The 20,472-nt window shown below is 43.8% G+C and overlaps 1 protein-coding gene across 1 annotated transcript in view; it reads right to left on the bottom strand.

The window, feature by feature from the left end:
* The window catches only part of ROBO1 (roundabout guidance receptor 1), a 666,598-nt gene that overhangs the window by 569,343 nt on the left and 76,783 nt on the right, over positions 1-20,472 (bottom strand). The window lies entirely within an intron of this gene.

Here is a 20,472-nt window from a genome sequence, read left to right as displayed (position 1 = left end):
AATTTTGCTGCCAAGTGAGCTCTATGCATTTTGCTCCCCAAACACTTTGTAAACCAGAATCTCAGAGCTTAAAACGCAAAGTCTAGTGTTGGAAAGAGATAGCGTCCTGAATACACAATAGTATGCTTTGTCTGTCAGGGCCTCCATTGAGGGAGAAGGCTACTTAATCTCTCCTTTTGCCTTGGGGATTTTAACTATTTTAATGTGTCCTTTAAACAAAAAAACTTGTGAGCTTCAGACTATAGATTGTAGCAACTTTTTCTGAGGCAAGCCCCGGCAAAGTAAAGCTGCGAGTACTGACAGCTCAAAGAATAGCATTAACATGTATTGCGGAGAACATTTAACTATTTTGGATTCTACAGTAGCTAAAGTTTGATGTTAGCATTCACTATGTCGTTTTGTTCACTGGGTTTCCCAGTAGACCACTGATGGCTATAGAGCAGTTGTGTTGGCTTATATCAGTGCCGGCTTCAAACACTGCTGCAGACTGTCTAACTGTAAGCAAAGCCTTTGCATGTTCTAGTAAACCTAATGGAACTGCAGTTAAAGGAGATTTCTACCCACAACTAAAAACTTTGTTTTAGGTGGAACAAGATGACATATGTAAAACACTACATTGTAACTTACTTGTGCTACTCTGGTCATTCGGTCCCACAATTCAGTGGCTTATTAACGCGTGGGGTTAATTTGTACAGCAGGCATCCTAAATCCCCCTTCCCCCTTGGTGCGCCCTACCTTATGCCTGCAATACTTTTGCAAAATGGTGCGTGTGCAGAAGTTAGCAAACGCACTCTTGTTTAAATATTCTTTTTCTCACATATATACAGTATTGTACCAAAATGTTAACGCTTCCAAATTGAATTGGGAAAGGGGAGCGAGGGTGTACAGTGCGGATCCCCTTGACAGAGCCGTATCTAGACTTTTTGGTGCCCTGTGCCAGAGAGAACATTGACGACCACCCTCCCCCCCTTCTAGTGACATGCGGTGGGGTGAGGCAGGTGAGGCAGAGCCTTTCCTGTCATACTAACGTTTGTACCAGAGTTTTTACTGTATAAAGTATCTGAAAAATACAAAGAATATGTTAAAAATATGTTCTTTGTATTATTCTAATCATTTTTATAGCCAAATCTCTGGAGTAAAAAGTCTATGGCAGGTGCGCTTATCTTTTCAGCCCATCTCTGATCAAAACCCACCAAATTTCCAGGAGTTTATACTGCTGCATCTTTGTATAATGCCCACATGCACCATTTGGCTCATATATTGTGTGTAAATCTGGCTCTGGTACTAACCAGTGCCTCCTGAGAAATTTACCTTACCGCATGTCTCTGCTCCCTTCCCCCCCCATTTTTTTTATTAAAGACATAAGGTGCATGCCTCGTGGGGAATGGACATGACAAGATTGATCACAGAGAAAGCCCATGCTATGATGTCCCCTTCACACATTATATATTTAGATAGATACAGGGCCGGAGCAAGGTTTCTCGGCACCCTAGGCAAAATGTCAGCCTACTGCCCCCCCCCCCCCCCCCAAACCACACACCAAGTCTTAATACATACAGGAAATGTGGTAAAACCCAGGAAACAGGTTTTATCGCATGTTACTGTTAAGACATCCCATCCAGCTGACTCTAAAGGTCCATATACACTTAACGATAAAATGAGCGACGTCGCTCATTTTCCCCCTCCCCTGAGCGACGTCGCTCATTTTATCGTCTAATGTGTATGGGCCTTAAGTGGGAACTTCAGGACAGATTGCTGCTGTAATGCTACAGGCAATCTACCCAGGGTGCGCAAGAACTGCTAGACCAGGGCTGGATTAAGCCTTCAGGAGGCCCAGGGCATCTTAGACACACACACACACACACACACACACACACACACACACACACACACACACACACACACACACAGTGGTCGAAGTGGAAATTTTGAAGTGGGTGTATGGAAAGGTAAAGGTTGCAATTATGCGCATGCCTAAGGTGTGTGCGCTCCAGGAAAAGAGGGAGTGGCCACTCAAAGGGGGGGGGGTGTCCTTCAGTGTAGTAGGACCCCTTATACTATCTAGTACTGCTGCCCCTTTCACTTTATACCACACAGTATGAGCCAAAATTCACATTACAGCACCCGGTATGAGCTGAAATTCACATTATAGCAAACAGAATGAGCCGAAACTCGCATTATAGCACACGATATGAGCCGAAATTCACATTATAGCACACAGAATGAGCGGAAATTCACATTATAGCACACGGATGAGCCGAAATTCACATTATAGCACACAGAATGAGCCGAAATTCACATTATAGCACACGGATGAGCCGAAATTCACATTATAGCACACAGAATGAGCCAAAATTCACATTATAGCACACGGATGAGCCGAAATTCACATTATAGCACACAGAATGAGCCGAAATTCACATTGTAGCACACAGAATTAGCCGAAATTCACATTATAGCACATGATATGAGCCGAAATTCACATTGTAGCACGCAGAATAGGCCGAAATTCACATTATAGCACACTGAATGAGCCAAAATTCACATTATAGCACACGGTACTAGCTGAAATTCACATTGTAGCACACTGAATGAGCCGAAATTCACATTATAGCACACTGAATGAGCCGAAATTCACATTGTAGCACACTGAATGAGCCGAAATTCACATTGTAGCACACTGAATGAGCCGAAATTCACATTATAGCACACTGAATGAGCCAAAATTCACATTATAGCACACAGAATGAGCTGAAATTCACATTATAGCACACTGAATGAGCCGACATTCACAATATAGTACGTGGTATGAGCCAAAACATGGGGGACAGGGTGTCACACATGCAGTGGGTGTACAGAGTACCATAAGGGCACAGGGTGTCATCACACAGGGCAACAGGGGTAGGGGAGCACTGGGTGACACACACACAAAGGCAGCGGGGGGGGGGGCAGGGGAGCACGAAGTGTCAAACACACAGTGGCAGGGTTCGCACACATAGGGAATGGGGGGGGTCAGGAGGGCACAGGGCTCTCCAGCAGTCACTCACTACCGCCATGTCCAGTCAACCTTAGCTTGAGCTGCAGGGTGTCACTGTCAACAAGGGAGTAAGGTGGCGTGGACCCAGGCACAGCCCAAAGAGGAGGCCGGCAGCAGGAGGATCCGAGCGCCAGCGTCTATGCAGCCCCATGGTGACGCGGCCGCCCGGTTGAGTAATTGAAGGAATCAAGGCACTCTGTACGAGCGGCTGCTGGAGGAGGGAGGGGGATTGCGTGTCCGCCGTAACTGCTGGGGAGTAGAGTGGCTCACAGCTCCGGCACCAACCGCCGTGACTGGGAGCAGCGGTGGGGGGAACATGAGCACACTCGGCAATAGCAGGAGTGTGATAAAAAAAAAAAAACTTCCCTGTCTGTGGAGAAGTGCCGGTATGCCATACCGCCGCATACCGGCCCACTTCGGCCACTATATGTATATATATATATATATATATATATACACACACACACATCCACTATGTAATAAAATACTAATGCTGCTCCTCACCTGTAGGGGGGGAATTAAAGTGTTTTGAGTGTCATTCCTTTCCCTCTTCCAGCAACCCATCACCTCTACCACTTATTTTTTAAATCTCAACCCTCACCCTCCCACTTTACTGTATAGATTTAATGCTCCCCCACCCTGACCCTTTATACATTAAGTGAAGTTCTTCCAATAGCCAACAAATTCCCCATGCAGCCTGCTCTTGTGGTGCAGGGCGGGAGTATGACGGGCGTTACTGCGGAGAGGAGCGGAAGACAGTTGCTATAGCAACTGTAACAATATCCGGCAGCGCTGCTTAGTTAGTTTAGGTGCATAGAGCTGCTGCCGGCGGGTTACACTGTCCGTGCTAAAGGGATGCCGCGGCGCGCGGCCGCCCAACTGTTATCAGCCAGCAGCACGGACAGTGTGAGTATACCCTATCGGCAGCGGCTCAATGCATATAGAGTAAGCAGTGCTGACGGATATTGTTACAGTTGCTATAGCAACTGTCTTCCGCTCCTCTCCTCAGTAAGGCCCATGATATTCCTCTTAAGGAAGGTGGGGAGGAGTGTTCATCGGCAGCGTGAGCTGCCGCCCGCAAGTGGCCGGCGCCCATAGGCAGCTGCCTAAAGCTGCCTAGTGGTGGCGCCGGCCCTGGATAGATAGAGATAGATAGATAGATAGATAGATAGATAGATAGAAATAATACACACATGAACTTGAAAGCTCATTGTTATTCAGTTACAATTCCCTTTATTAAATAACACATTTCAATATACTGCCATACCCAGGATTCAAACCTATAACCTGTTGAATTCTAATCAAACACCCTACTCATTGACAGGGCCGTAACTACGTGTGTGCCAAGTGGGCTTGGCACACAGCGCAGTTGCCCTGAGGGCGCACGGCCAGCGGCATGTAATGAGTCAAATTGACTCATTACATGCCGCCTCTGAAGTCCGCGCCGTGCGCCGCAGCCGCGCTGGAGGAGAGAGAAGCACCGGAGGCAGCTGTGAAGGAGGAGGAGGGAGGGGGACTGGAGCCGCAGCACCGCTATTTCATTGGTAGTAAGCGCCGCTGCAGCATCCCCCTCTCCTTCCGTATAGGCTGCCCGGCGCTGCTGTGGATGCTGGGATGCGGCTCCTCCATCCCAGCATCCACAGCAGCGCCAGGCAACCAATACGGAAGGAGAGGGGGATGCTGCAGCGGCGCTTACTACCAATGACATAGCGCTGCTGCGGCTCCAGTCCCCCAGTCCCCCTCCCTCCTCCTCCTTGTCCGATGCCTGCACACTGCACAGAGGAAGATGCCAGCACGAGGAGCCTGTCAGCGGTGGAGAAGGTAAGTATATCCCTCTCTCTCTCTCTCTCTCTCTCTCTCTTGGAGACACTGTCTGCCATAATGTGTAAAAAGGGGTCCTGGCTGCCGCAATGTGTAAAAAGGGGTCCTGGCTGCCGCAATGTGTAAAAAAGGGTCCTGGCTGCCGCAATGTGTAAAAAGGGGGCCTGGCTGCCGCAATGTGTGTAACCCCTTTTTCACCTCACTGGGGTACTTAATACATATGACAGAGTGCCTCCACCCAAGCAGTGATAGTTCCAACCCAGGCTTGCTTGGGAAAGCTGAGACAAGTAGTGATATATTTACAGTCTCGGGTGGGGTGGTTAAGATGCTTTATTTACCTGTTGTATCTTCGTGTGTGTTTCAGGTTCTGATCTTCAGATGACTGAGACAAACAGTCCCCTTAAACGGTAAGTATTTATTAGTAGAACTTTAATACTTTCTCATTTTCTTTTCTTCACAGAATAAACACTTCCTAACTTTAAGTTCAGGTTACCTTACTCATGTTTATGGGCAATTGGAATCATTACTCGCAAAACAAAAATATAATTTACCAACATATATTAATATACATGAAATATTACCTGTTATACCATACAACAAATTAATTTAACTAGGGTTATCAGATAGATTATCACTACACTTACTATAATATTATCAGTCCCACTGCAGTATCAATCTTAAGTGTTTGGTATACCAGTTGGTTATCGTTGGTGCACTGTTGGGGCCCAGTTTTACCTTTTGTACTCCTGAGGTATTCTTCACTAAATAATAACTTGACTTGTGATTATTGTACCTTTATACGAGATTTCCATCTACATGACCCCCATTTTGTAACTTTTCCAGGATAGTCCTTGTCAGTGTTATACAAGGATACTGTTCGGGAAGTATCAAGGGCCTAGTGAGAGCCCAAAGATTATGTATTAGCAGGTTGATAGTACAGTCACAGGCGTCTCTATAGTTAGATACCTAGGTACTACTAGAATAATCCTCGTTATCACCGTGCAATGTGGCTATTTTGGTGTTACCACCTTTATTATAATAGTCAGGGTGATTAATCGGAAATCTTCTACTCCTTATTCCACACTGGCCAACACAACTTGTGCAGAGGAATTTCTCAATATATATCTATATCCATTGGAGGTGATACAGAACAACTCTAGGATCTTTCTCCCCCAATTACTTTAGTTAGAGACAAGCTCTGAAATAGATATTCAATTAGTAGACAGTTCGGAGCATACAATAAAATAACTAGGGTAGTGTAGAATTTCAGGGTACTTGGCACTGGAACTCATATAATCCGGGTTCTAGTAGTTGATGCTAATTATACATATATCTGCGTCGCTGTAGTAAATTATTACTTAAGCTGCGAATCAAGCAATAACTTCCATAGAATGAGCTGCTTGCGAAGGAATTACAATGGTGCTATTACACTGGCGAAACTACTGACAGACTGAGTGACTAGTCCGACTAGTTCTGACCGAACTATTGCAGTGTTGGGTAACCCTTTATAACACTAGGTAAGGTATGGCTGAGAAATGTGTGCAGACACACAGTTGATTTCCTCAGTACAAGGTGCGTTAAAAGTCTCTGACCTCAACACTGAGTTGAATACACTGAGGGCATTATATGTGTACTATACTGCTTATCTCTGATAATGCTGAGGAGGGCTGAGGCATATCTGAGTACGGTACTAATTGTCCCTGACAATGCTGAGGCAGGTATAAGCATTTGATTAATAGTCACTGACAGGGCTGAGTCTGGGCTGAATTGCTGAAGAGAACACTACAGGCGAATGGCTGCTGCAGGATCATGAGTAATATAGTTGGGGCTCGGGTTCTGTCCTCCGCTGTCACTCACCCCTTCATACCTCCCTCTTTGGGGATGGTATATTGTACAGTGCCGCCTTTGATCCGCCCAGCCGGGAGGGAGTCTACTCCTGAGACCTCATCGATGACGCCGCCAGCGTCTCCTTTCGTCACCAGCCGCCTCCTCCGCTCCGTCAAGCGGGAACAGCCGCTCCAAGTCCCACTGCTGCTCACCACGGTGATGGCCACTCGGACCTCGCTCCACACTCCACCGGAGCAACCGCTACGCACACCGGAGTCCTTCACTCCAAACTCAGGATCAATTCAGGTGCGTCAGTCCCTCCATGTAGAGTTCACTGCCCCATAGTCGTTCCTCTCACTCCGTCTCCTCCTCAGTCACCACCAGTTCTCCCGCTTCTGCCTCGCGCTCCCCCCCACGAGCTATCCATCCGGGCAACCCCTAGTTAGCACGAGGGCTTCTAGAAAAGTCTGTTTAGCCCTGCTCATAACAATGGGCCCCATTACCCAGAACCATAGTTAATATTTACTGTACCGATTCCCCATCAGTAAATCTATATATGGTACAAATATTACATTAGACAGCTAGATTATAGATTATATATTTACACAGATTTTACACAGATTTTATATATTTACACAGGCATTAAATTTCCTCTTATAGATTGGTACATATATATATATATATTTAATGTATTCCTCAGATAACATTTACCACCTGGTATCTCCTGCTGAGCCTTTATTTATTTACAGGGCTACATGTGTAAAAAGGGGGACTGGCTGCCGCAATGTGTAAAAAGGGGGCCTGGCTGCCGCAATGTGTAAAAAGGGGGACTGGCTGCCGCAATGTGTAAAAAGGGGGCCTGGCTGCCGCAATGTGTAAAAAGGGGGCCTGGCTGCCGCAATGTGTAAAAAGGGGGACTGGCTGCCGCAATGTGTAAAAAGGGGGACTGTCTGCCGCAATGTGTAAAAAGGGGGACTGTCTGCTGTAATGTGTAAAAAGGGGGATGCTGTCTGCTGTAATGTATAAAAGGGGCTCTACCTGGTGTAGTGGCGCTACTGTGCAGCGTAATTTGAATAATGGAGACTACTGTGCACCGTAGTATGAATTGCTATTATTTTGTGGCCACGCCCCTTCCCCATGAAGCCACGCCCCTATATATTTTTCACGCGCCTACGGCGCGCACTGCCCCTATCTTGCATAGGGGGGGAGGGGCGCCCATGTCGTTTCTTGCACACAGCGCTAAAATGCCTAGTTACGGCACTGCTCATTGAGCTATGTGATCCTGCATAAAAACTATGAACACTATTTGAAGCTACTGGTACTTTGTAAGAAAACATAATCAGCATTGCAATTGAGCAGATCTATGTGGTGTGCAGCCACACATCCAATCTCTTGCAGCCACACACTACATAGATCTGCTCAGCTGCAATGCTGATAATTTTTTTTACAAAGTACAAGGTGAGCTTCAAATAAATTCTCTAGCTTAGAATTATCTACCTTTTTATGCAAGGGCAGATAGCTCAATGAACAGATTTTCTGACTGTAATGCCACAGGCAATGGGTTAGAATCCAGGTTATGTCAGCATCTTGAAATGTAATAAAGGACAGTGTGACTGAATAACAAAGAAATCTCAAGCCGAGTTCATGAATGTTGCTCAGGTATTAGCGACAGAAGGGGTCAGGGTAGGCAGTCAGGAGATGCTGGGCTTCAAAGAGGGAAAAAGCAGCAAGTAAACGTAATTAAAACAGTGCCGCCAACAGCGCCCCCTACCCTGAAGCGCTATGTGCGGTGCCCCTCCCACACACACCTAGTTACGGCCCTGCCCCTTGACCCATTATAGATACATCACCACATGTCACACATTATAGAGGCACCGCTACCACAGTACCCCTGATGGTCAGAGCAGAAAATCCTCTCTCCTGCTAAGTGGTAATAAAATAATGTAATAGATTCCAAGATGAAGAAACCGGTGTGATTTTGTCAATTTTGAAACTAGGTTTAAAGCGGCAAGTATTAATTTATAAGTATAACCAGCCTTATTACTGATTACCACTTTAAATTTAGCAGCAAACTTGGCATAATCAAACTAGTTCCTTCAGCTAGAAACCTATTACATAACTCCCCAAAACTTAATTTGTAGCCTTGGGTGGGATTGTGATGAATCATAGAAACATAGGGGTAAATTTACTAAAGGTTCTAAAATTGAAAAGTGGTGATGTTGCCCACAGCAACCAATCAGATTACTGTATGTCTATCATTTTCTAGGATGCAATAGAGAAAATATAGACAGAATCCGATTGGTTGCTATGGGCAACATCACTTTTCATTTTTAGGACATTTAGTAAATGTACCCCTTTGAATTTGATGGCTGATAAGAACTAGTTGGCCCAAATACTGTAGTCTGTCCCTTTTTTAACCATATTGTTACCTCAAGCCCTATTTGATCCTTATTTCTTTGTAAGGATATCTTTATGTCTATCCCATGCATGTTTAAATAGGTCAGCTGTCTTAGCCTCTACCACCTCTGCTGGGAGGCTATTCCACTTGTCCACTACCCTTCCTGTGAAGTAATTTTTCCTCAGGTTTCCCCTGAACCTGCCTCCCTCCAGTCTCAGTGCATGTCCTCGTGTTCTAATACTTCTCTTCCTTTGAATGCATCATTACAGAATACTAATGAATGAGGATAGAATTATGATAGTATAGATGTGGCCTTGCATTTCTGCCTTACAGTTAGGGTTGCCACCTCAGGCATCATCTATTCCTGGAGATCCACTCCCGCAATCCTAACCCCCCCCCCCGACACCAAGCAATGTTCATGTAAATAAAATGATGTACCATATTTAGAAAATATTAAATATATATTTTATTAGAAATACACCAAATTTTGAAAAAACTACTTTCATATAGACAAAAAGTCCAGAACAGTTTGGTACGCACCTTGGAATTTTCTATGGTCTTTCTACATGGGTGTTTGACTAATGGAGACATACTATACCATCATTTTCTGTATTTGTTTTTCGTTTATGATTCTCCACCACACAATGGAGTGATACGCCGCATCTTTAAAGAGACACTGCACAGCGTGTGAGGAACAAGACCTATACTTATGGCTATGACATAATGACACAGGAGAATGTCACACATTAATCAGAGGTGCACATGAAATTGGAAGAGAAAATAGCTGAACATGGAGCACAACTTGCACAAGTGTGTGACAAACTGGTGTGATAACTTATAAGCAGCGCATCCAGCGGATACTAAATTGAGACGTTCATGAGGAGCAGTATATAAGACACATCAAGTAAATTAGGGAAGGGGTGGGGGTGGAGTAGGACAATGTAATTAACTTTACAAAAAATGCCGGCGCCCTGCGGTGCTGATGCGCATGCCGCCTATGCCAGGCTGCGCTCAACAGCTACAGAGAGGCTGTAACGTGCAGTTCTGCAGTGCCAGTGAGTGAGAGACGCCACTCAGCAGTCCCTCCGCAAGGACTGGTTTGTGGGCTGAAAGTGGTGGCGGAGCTCTCCGTGTGTTGCCGACCGCGCGCTGCGCCTGCCCTCCGCTCCCAGGGTCCCTTTATTCCGGGAGAATCCTGGTGCTTGCGTGTGTATGGCTGGGAATTTAGACTGTAAGCTCCACTGGCGCAGGTACAGATGTGAATGACTTAGGGCTGTTAGGTAAAAAAAAATATTGTTTAGGTGAAGTTGCCGCCAGTAAAACTGAACATTTGAAAACTTTAGGGCACTTTCTCAAGATGCGACAAATCTTTCCCCTGTGAAACGTTTCAAGGCCACTTGAAAACCTTTTCAGCGGAAAACGACATACCATGTGCCCTTTTACTTCTATTAATCAGAGGTTATGCTTTGGAAGTGGCAGGGATATTTACTTTTATAGTAAATAAAGTTTGTTTTGTCCTTTCTGATCATAGCTGATCATGCATAAGATAGCGATACAGATTTGATCTTCTGTGGCTCTGAGAATCTAATAACCTCTATTGCCTGAAAAGATCATTTGGCGTGGAATACAGCCTGCAAGCTTTTGGATGAATGAAGAACTGCCTTAATTCAGTACTAAAGGAAAACTTCTAAGTCTGGCAGGTTACATTCATCTTATCGAGTAATAATGAGCTCATCCCTCAATCCATGCCATTCTGTAGGACAAAGGGCTGTGAAATCCCATAAAAGCAAACATTATTTCTGAAACATAATCATCACCAAGCAGCGAGGAACGGTTCTGATGCTGTGACCTGCATTGCTCAGCCTTTGGGGGTCATTCCGAGTTGTTCGCTCGCTAGCTGCTTTTAGCAGCATTGCACAAGCTAAGCCGCCGCCCTCTGGGAGTGCATCTTAGCTTAGCAGAATTGCGAACGAAAGATTAGCAGAATTGCGATAAAAAAATTCTTAGCAGTTTCTGAGTAGCTCGAGACTTACTCCTACACTGCGATCAGCTCAGCCCGTTTCGTTCCTGGTTTGACGTCACAAACACGCCCTGCGTTCGGCCAGCCACTCCCCCGTTTCTCCAGCCACTCCTGCATTTTATCCTGGCACGCCTGCGTTTTTCCGCACACTCCCAGAAAACGGTCAGTTTCCACCCAGAAACACCCACTTCCTGTCAATCACACTCCGATCACTTCAACGATGGAAATTCTTCGTTCGGACGTGAGTAAATCTACTAAGTTTTGTGGGCATTTTCGCCTTAATCGCTCCGTTGCGAAAAAATGGCAACGAGCGAACAACTCGGAATGACCCCCTTTGTACACGACCCTGGGTATGAACCAATTTTCATGCAAAAATATATGGGCATTCAGAAAGCCTATCAAATAATGAATAACGGGGGTAATTCTGAGTTGATCGCAGCAGGAATTTTGTTAGCAGTTGGGCAAAACCATGTCCACTGCAGGGGGGCAGATATAACATGTGCAGAGAGAGATAGATTTGGGTGTGGTGAGTTCAATCTGCAATCTAAATTTCAGTGTAAAAATAAAGCAGCCAGTACCCTGCACAGAAACAAAATAACCCACCCAAATCTAACTCTCTCTGCAAATGTTATATCTGCCCCCCCTGCAGTGCACATGGTTTTGCCCAACTGCTAAAAAATTTCCTGCTGCGATCAACTTGGAATTACCCCCAACATGCGGCAAGCTCGGGTTGAATAATGAAGTTTTCCTGTCTGCAAGTCAATTTCTAATCCCCATTGTCCTCTAGATTGTATCTTTAATACCCTTTTATATTACATAAATAGCGTGTCATAGTGGATGCCAATTAGTGATGGCCATCGAAGACTGTACCATCGATTGTCGATGGGTTAAAATCATCATTAGGAAACCATTTGTGGCTTAGCGATCAATGGTTGAGGCCTGCACAAGCGCAGAACCTGGCCATCGGACTGGTGCGCCAGATGCTTTGTCAACATTGGCCATCACCATCAATGGTTTGGCATTAGAGCTGTGCCATCAATGAAAAAACAACAAAACTTGAGATCGGTTATAGGCCATGGCATCGATGGTTTCAAAAGGATCTGCGACCATCCCAGGAGAAATAGCCTGTAAAAATATTTTGACTGGGGGTGTGCCAAATATAATCCTGATTTAAAGTAACTATGTGGTAAACCCTCATATTTCTCATTCTGTAGTGGATGCAGAGTTGCACACACATGTCCGTTTTGTGAAGGATCTTGCTATTTTTCTCAGTACACATGTCCCATAGCTGAGTGTATGCAGCTTTCGGCAACCACGGGAGGGCTGCAGAGAGACTGCCCGGGCCCTGGTAAAGTCAAGAGCGTGACCTAATCACGGTAGTATGGCCACTCCCCCTTTAAAAAAATGTGAGATAATCCTGAACAGCGGGGGTTTAATGAGACCGTGGGGGGAAGGCAGTCAGTGGTAGCAGCCTCCCTGGACCACTGCAGTGTGTGCTGGGCTAGGGAGAGAGGCTGTGGCTGGCTGACATAAGGGGAGGGGCGTGGACCCGGGCCCCCGCCGAGCCACATCTAACAAGCCTGGCACAATGCATGTGGGATATATACAGTTGTACACGCACAGAAAGGACCATCTTGTAAACATGCACACTGATAGTGATGATGTCTCACAGACAGATTGAAAGGGGAGGCAAAGCGGCATATTATGGCTTGCTGTGAATATAGACCGATTACCGCACTTACTGTATTTAGAGGCACGCAATGTGGTTGCATCTGCGGCTGACTGAATTGGCATCACTATGTGCAATTCTGGTTGCCAACTTACCAGACAGAAATCTACACACATAGCATTGCGCTTAGTACATTGCTTTATAGAAAGCAGCAGGGATAAGAAACAGACCTATAAGCGTGACTCTATTAATTATTTGTTGTCCCACGGGACCCTGCATCTGACTAGCAGGGTGCCTGGAATGGCTGATGTAGTGCCACGTGGAGTCTGTACAGTTGTCCGGAGTTTCTTGAGCATGCTCCAGACAGTGCTGTTCTACTTGGTGCTGACGACCCCACATGTTTGGTGCAACTTTGCGATATAATGCAATCAGGGGACAGGACCAGCACAGGGCACAGTACTGTCTCGTTACAGCACTGCGTATATTTGATATTGATATTGGATCCCTTTTGCAACCCAGGCCTCCATAGGAAGGAGCAGGGCTCAGTGAACTAATGCCATCTGAAGATGGCACTGGCTTATCTATAATGGTGTGCACACACATCGCATAACCTGCACTTATATAATTATACTGGCTGCAGAGCTGCAGAAATCACTGGGAAAATGTCTGCAGCGGCCTTTTTCCCGGTGATTCGCATATGCGCAGTATAGATGTCCTTGGGAACAAGGATTTGGCGCCATGTTCCCGGAGACCTGCACATGTGCTGTAGATTCTAGCACAATGCCAATGTCTACTGCACCACCAAAGAGGGGGCCCAATCAGAGCCTGCACATGGGCCCTCTCCTTTCTTAAACCGCTCATACTATTGTATCAGAACTGCAAGGTGAGCAGTAGATAATGATATCTGGGATGACTCCTGTGTTACCATTCCTACAAAAGTATGTGAAATATAATATTTTCACCTACAATAAGTAATGATAAGCAGACCCATAATTGCAATGACCATTATTTATGCGGGATGCGGTTATGTGACCGGCAGTTGGGAGACTGACGGTCACTCTGCCGGTCGCTATACCGACACCAGAATCCTACCTGGTGGAAATCTCGGCAGTCAGCATGCCGACTGGCAAGGACTACTTTCACTCATGGGTGTCCATGACACCCATAGAGTGAGAATAGAACCTGTGGCGAACGCAGCGAGCCCGCAATGGGCTTTGTTGCGCTCTTGCGCTGGCCCTCCCACCAGCTAAACATCGGGATCCTCTTGTATCCCAACCTCTGGTCATCCGTACCCAACACCTTTATGCACACACAGAATGGATGTAACTTAAATGGAATGTATTAATGATACAGCAATGAATTGAAGGCAGTGACAGTTTTGCTGCTTGCACTTATCAATATTGCTCTCAACCACCCAGATATTAGGAAGGGGGTCAACTTTACACCAAGACAAGGTTTCTGTATTTCGGTCTACAATAGGAAAAGTTACTTTGAAATGCTCTCTCAAACATCATCATTTTCCGCATAATAAATCTGAAGATGTCCCTTTAGCCATTATGATCATGATGCTGAAAAAATAACTCATAATATATATATATATATATATATATATCCACACACCACTCGGCGGCACTCCGGACAAATAAATGAAGACTACAAAGTCATCTTGGATTAAATCGACGTTTCAGTGCTCGGCGGCACTTTTATCAAGATTATCAGACAGCATAAGAAACCATTGTGTATACACCATATATATAGCATCAGTGAAACCACACATTGCACGTCAGGTCCCACCCCACTACCAATCAATGTGGTGTCGGGCGTGGCGTGCAGGCAGCTGAATCAAGTTCACAATTACAAGAAATGCACATTATAAACATCACAGTGATCAAAAATGTATAAATCACAGAACTCACACATACATGTGAAAAAACATCTAGATAAAAAAGGTGAAAAAATGACCATATTAAAAACCAACAACAAGCACTAGACTTTTTAGAACAAGTATTTCCTCATGTAGCTATATATAAAAGTAGCTACATATCCAACAGAACGGAATGCCTGTGCTAATAAACACTCCATAGTCTAAGACAATTCCTTACCTGGAGATAGCTTATAAAGTAACATGCTGTGTGTCCATCTATACTAATGTATTAAAGATGCAACAATCTTATTATCACAAGAAACAGTGTAACCCTAGTGATTCATTTAACCCTCGAGGGGAAAGTGTACCAAGCCTTTCAATCCACTGTGTCTCCCGCTGTAAGAGCAGTTTTTTTCTATCACCTCCTCTGCTAAGGACAGGAATATGATCGATCATTCTATATTTAATTGCTGTTAAGCTATGTTTAGCAGTAGCATAGTGGCGAGCTAAAGGCTGATCACTAGTGCCTTTAAGAATTGCGGCTTTAATCGCCGATCTATGAAGTGCCATTCTCTCTTTAAATTGGCGCTCCGTTTTCCCCACATATTGTAAAGAGCAAGGGCAAGTGATCACATAAATCACATATTGGCTTGAACAGGTAAGGTGGTGTCTAATGAAAAACTTTTTTCCAGAATAGGGATGATTGAATACAGCACCTGTTTGTAAAAAGCCACACGTCGTGCAGTTCGGGCAACGAAAACAGCCATGTTTAGGGGATCCCCAAAAGGTTGTGCCCCGTACTGTATCACCTCCCATACCTGTAATATCCGTCCGAACCAGAAAGTTTTTAAGATTCTTGCCCCTGCGATAACAAGGCATTAATGAAGAATCAGACAGATTTAAATCCCTGTCAGTCTGGACAAGAGGCCAAAGTTTCTTGGCAGTTTTAGTCACAAAAGGACTTAAATGAGTATATGTGTTGGGCCACGCAAAGGGTTTAGTGGCCTTAGTTGCCTTCTTATTGCCCACTAGTAGCTTATCAATAGGTACTGCTGAAGCTTTACGTTTCATTAACTCAAGGTTCTTGGGACAATAACCTCTCTCCAAGAATTTTTTATACATTAGATCAACCTGCATCAGAGCTTCAGTTCTATTGCTGGAAATACGTAACACCCTTAAAAATTGACTATAAGGCAAAGAATCTTTTAACGCCTTAGGGTGTGCACTAGAAGCCAACAAAAGATTATTTCTGTCAGTAGATTTAGTAAATAATGACGTATCCAAAACGTCACCCTTTCTTGTGATGGTTACATCAAGATAATTGACTGTATCTCTGCTAATCTGGTAAGTAAATTTAACAGGGCTGTTAGACTGGTTATGTTCTTCCATTAAAGCCACAAATTCACATTCCAAACCCTGCCACAAAATGAGCACGTCATCTATATAGCGAAAATATGCAAATATTTTACTAGCAACTGTGGGGTTGGTGAAAAATACATCCTGCTCAATCATAAACATAAAAGAATTTGCTAGCGACGGAGCCACTGAGGACCCCATCGCCACACCGGATGTCTGCAGGTAATATTTCCCATCAAAATAGAAATAATTTTTGGATAAAATCATTTCTAACAAAGACATAAATAACTCTATATCTGGACCCACATATTTCACATTATTAGCCAGCAGCAACCTCACAGCCAACAGCCCCTGTGTATGGGGAATACATGTGTATAAATTACATACATCAACAGAAATAAGCAACAAATCAGTAGGTAATGAGGGTAACTTTCTCAACGACATAAGCAATGACGTGGTATCTTTCAGAAAAGTAGGTTTAGATTGAATTAGTGGCTGCAGAAAACCATCTAAATAAACTGATACCGGCTGGAAGATCGATCCCCGTGCAGATATAATAGGTCGCCCCGGTGGTCTAGTGGGGTGCTTATGCACCTTAGGCAACGTGTATAGAATCGGTTTAATGGGACAGGTAGTCACTAAACAATTCCTAACATGGTCAGAAATTAAATTCTCTTTTACAGCATTGTCCAAGACAGAATCCAGTTCTTTCTTGAATATAGCCGTCGGGTCCTGCGTCAACAATTTGTAAGTGTCAGTGTCCGACAGTTGTCGGTAGATCTCAGCCCGATATGACGAAAGGTCCTGTATGACAATAGAACCACCTTTGTCCGACTGACGAATGATGATGTCATCATAGGAGGAAAGTGTTTTTAGAGCCAATTTTTCATTTTTATGTAAATTCCAATAATTAGGTTTAAACGCTCCTGGATTACTCATTACCTCATGGTTAAGTAACCTGGTAAATGTCTTTAAAGATGGATTATTACTGATGGGGTCAAATTTAGAGCGTGTTCTGAATGTCATAAGGTGGGGTGGTACCATACTTGCTTCAAAAGAACAAGTCATTTTACCAAAGTGTTCTTTAAGTTTAATATTTCTGTTAAGTTTAAACAGATCAACCTTCCATTGCAAATTGTCAAAAGGAGTAGTGGGGACGAAGGATAAACCTTTCTGCAGAACGTTCATTTCATCTTCAGAAAATGAACGTGACGATAAATTAAAAATTAAGTCCTGCGTTTGACTGGTGGCTTTTTGTTGTTTGTTCTTCCCCTGCCGCGTGTTTTGCCTGCCGCGGCGGGTGTATCCCCATTTGGGTTTTGGAGTTGAGCTCTCGTCTGCATCCCTAAAGGGAGACGTCTGGAAAAAGCCCCTTCATTATAGGAATCACTATCGCTCCCAGTCGTGGCTAAATCTGACTGGAATTTATTACCCCTTTTGGTGAAGCGTTTTCTAAAATGTGGTTTGCTTCGCTCATCCCCATAAGACCCTGTTAGCCAACCATAGACCCTCTGTTGATCATAGTCCAAATCGACTTTAACACGTTTCTCCTTTTTATATTTAATAAGATCTTGTTTATAATTCTCAACATCTTTCTCCAATTTATTGATCCAATCACCATCCTTATCACCAGAAAGTTTCTCTAAATGTGCCTCTTCAAAGATTTTAATTTTACTTTTAGCCAATTCCATCTCCCGTCTAGCTTCTTCTATGACCAAAAGTAAAAGGTCAAAAGAACATTTGTTCAAAATTGATGTCCATTTAATACAAAAATCTGGGTCATATCTTCCAATCATAGGAATGTTTTTAATTCTAAAGCCCCGTGGAATGCGTTTATCACGATAATAATTAGAAAGTGTTAACCCGTGAAAGAAAAAATCTAATTCACGTTTTTTCAATTTGAAAAGGTCTCTGTAAAGATCTTGTGTATTGGCTTTACCTGTATGAACTTCCCCATTATCAGTAAAAAGAATATTCTCCGCTTCCGATTCTGAAAAGCTAAACAGCTTACCGGGTGTTAGTACTACACGCTGATGAACCACTTCAGGTTTCTCTGGTTTATTGCTGGACATTTTCACTGTGTCACAAAAACAAGCCAGGTAGGAATTACAGCATAAACATCCTTTAAGTTGCACAGGTCAGTGTAGAACAATTCCAAAAAGTGCAGAAGTGCTTAATCGCTGTGATGAGTGCAGGTGTCTCTGTTCCCCCACAATAAAAGCGTGAAGTGAAAATATAAGTGGATACTAAAAGATGCAGTTCACTGAGCCTTGATATGACAGGCAATATAGGAATCGGTGCCTTGATCAATAAACTTCTCCCATACTCACGATCCTGAGATATTGGCGAGAAAGTTCCATATACATCCACCAGATCCGGCACTCCTATTGTCCCAGTGTAGAAACTTGCCAGGTGCCCTCCGTGACGGCCGTGTTGCAACGGCCCACAATATCCACACACCACTCGGCGGCACTCCGGACAAATAAATGAAGACTACAAAGTCACAGTTCTGTGAGTTCTGTGATTTATACATTTTTGATCACTGTGATGTTTATAATGTGCATTTCTTGTAATTGTGAACTTGATTCAGCTGCCTGCACGCCACGCCCGACACCACATTGATTGGTAGTGGGGTGGGACCTGACGTGCAATGTGTGGTTTCACTGATGCTATATATATGGTGTATACACAATGGTTTCTTATGCTGTCTGATAATCTTGATAAAAGTGCCGCCGAGCACTGAAACGTCGATTTAATCCAAGATGACTTTGTAGTCTTCATTTATTTGTCCGGAGTGCCGCCGAGTGGTGTGTGGATATTGTGGGCCGTTGCAACACGGCCGTCACGGAGGGCACCTGGCAAGTTTCTACACTGGGACAATAGGAGTGCCGGATCTGGTGGATGTATATGGAACTTTCTCGCCAATATCTCAGGATCGTGAGTATGGGAGAAGTTTATTGATCAAGGCACCGATTCCTATATTGCCTGTCATATCAAGGCTCAGTGAACTGCATCTTTTAGTATCCACTTATATTTTCACTTCACGCTTTTATTGTGGGGGAACAGAGACACCTGCACTCATCACAGCGATTAAGCACTTCTGCACTTTTTGGAATTGTTCTACACTGACCTGTGCAACTTAAAGGATGTTTATGCTGTAATTCCTACCTGGCTTGTTTTTGTGACACAGTGAAAATGTCCAGCAATAAACCAGAGAAACCTGAAGTGGTTCATCAGCGTGTAGTACTAACACCCGGTAAGCTGTTTAGCTTTTCAGAATCGGAAGCGGAGAATATTCTTTTTACTGATAATGGGGAAGTTCATACAGGTAAAGCCAATACACAAGATCTTTACAGAGACCTTTTCAAATTGAAAAAACGTGAATTAGATTTTTTCTTTCACGGGTTAACACTTTCTAATTATTATCGTGATAAACGCATTCCACGGGGCTTTAGAATTAAAAACATTCCTACGATTGGAAGATATGACCCAGATTTTTGTATTAAATGGACATCAATTTTGAACAAATGTTCTTTTGACCTTTTACTTTTGGTCATAGAAGAAGCTAGACGGGAGATGGAATTGGCTAAAAGTAAAATTAAAATCTTTGAAGAGGCACATTTAGAGAAACTTTCTGGTGATAAGGATGGTGATTGGATCAATAAATTGGAGAAAGATGTTGAGAATTATAAACAAGATCTTATTAAATATAAAAAGGAGAAACGTGTTAAAGTCGATTTGGACTATGATCAACAGAGGGTCTATGGTTGGCTAACAGGGTCTTATGGGGATGAGCGAAGCAAACCACATTTTAGAAAACGCTTCACCAAAAGGGGTAATAAATTCCAGTCAGATTTAGCCACGACTGGGAGCGATAGTGATTCCTATAATGAAGGGGCTTTTTCCAGACGTCTCCCTTTAGGGATGCAGACGAGAGCTCAACTCCAAAACCCAAATGGGGATACACCCGCCGCGGCAGGCAAAACACGCGGCAGGGGAAGAACAAACAACAAAAAGCCACCAGTCAAACGCAGGACTTAATTTTTAATTTATCGTCACGTTCATTTTCTGAAGATGAAATGAACGTTCTGCAGAAAGGTTTATCCTTCGTCCCCACTACTCCTTTTGACAATTTGCAATGGAAGGTTGATCTGTTTAAACTTAACAGAAATATTAAACTTAAAGAACACTTTGGTAAAATGACTTGTTCTTTTGAAGCAAGTATGGTACCACCCCACCTTATGACATTCAGAACACGCTCTAAATTTGACCCCATCAGTAATAATCCATCTTTAAAGACATTTACCAGGTTACTTAACCATGAGGTAATGAGTAATCCAGGAGCGTTTAAACCTAATTATTGGAATTTACATAAAAATGAAAAATTGGCTCTAAAAACACTTTCCTCCTATGATGACATCATCATTCGTCAGTCGGACAAAGGTGGTTCTATTGTCATACAGGACCTTTCGTCATATCG

Source organism: Pseudophryne corroboree, chromosome 2, assembly GCF_028390025.1.
Source record: "Pseudophryne corroboree isolate aPseCor3 chromosome 2, aPseCor3.hap2, whole genome shotgun sequence".
Taxonomy (NCBI): domain Eukaryota; kingdom Metazoa; phylum Chordata; class Amphibia; order Anura; family Myobatrachidae; genus Pseudophryne; species Pseudophryne corroboree.
Note: the sequence above shows the minus strand (reverse complement) of the source record. Positions and strands in the feature narration are given on the sequence as shown.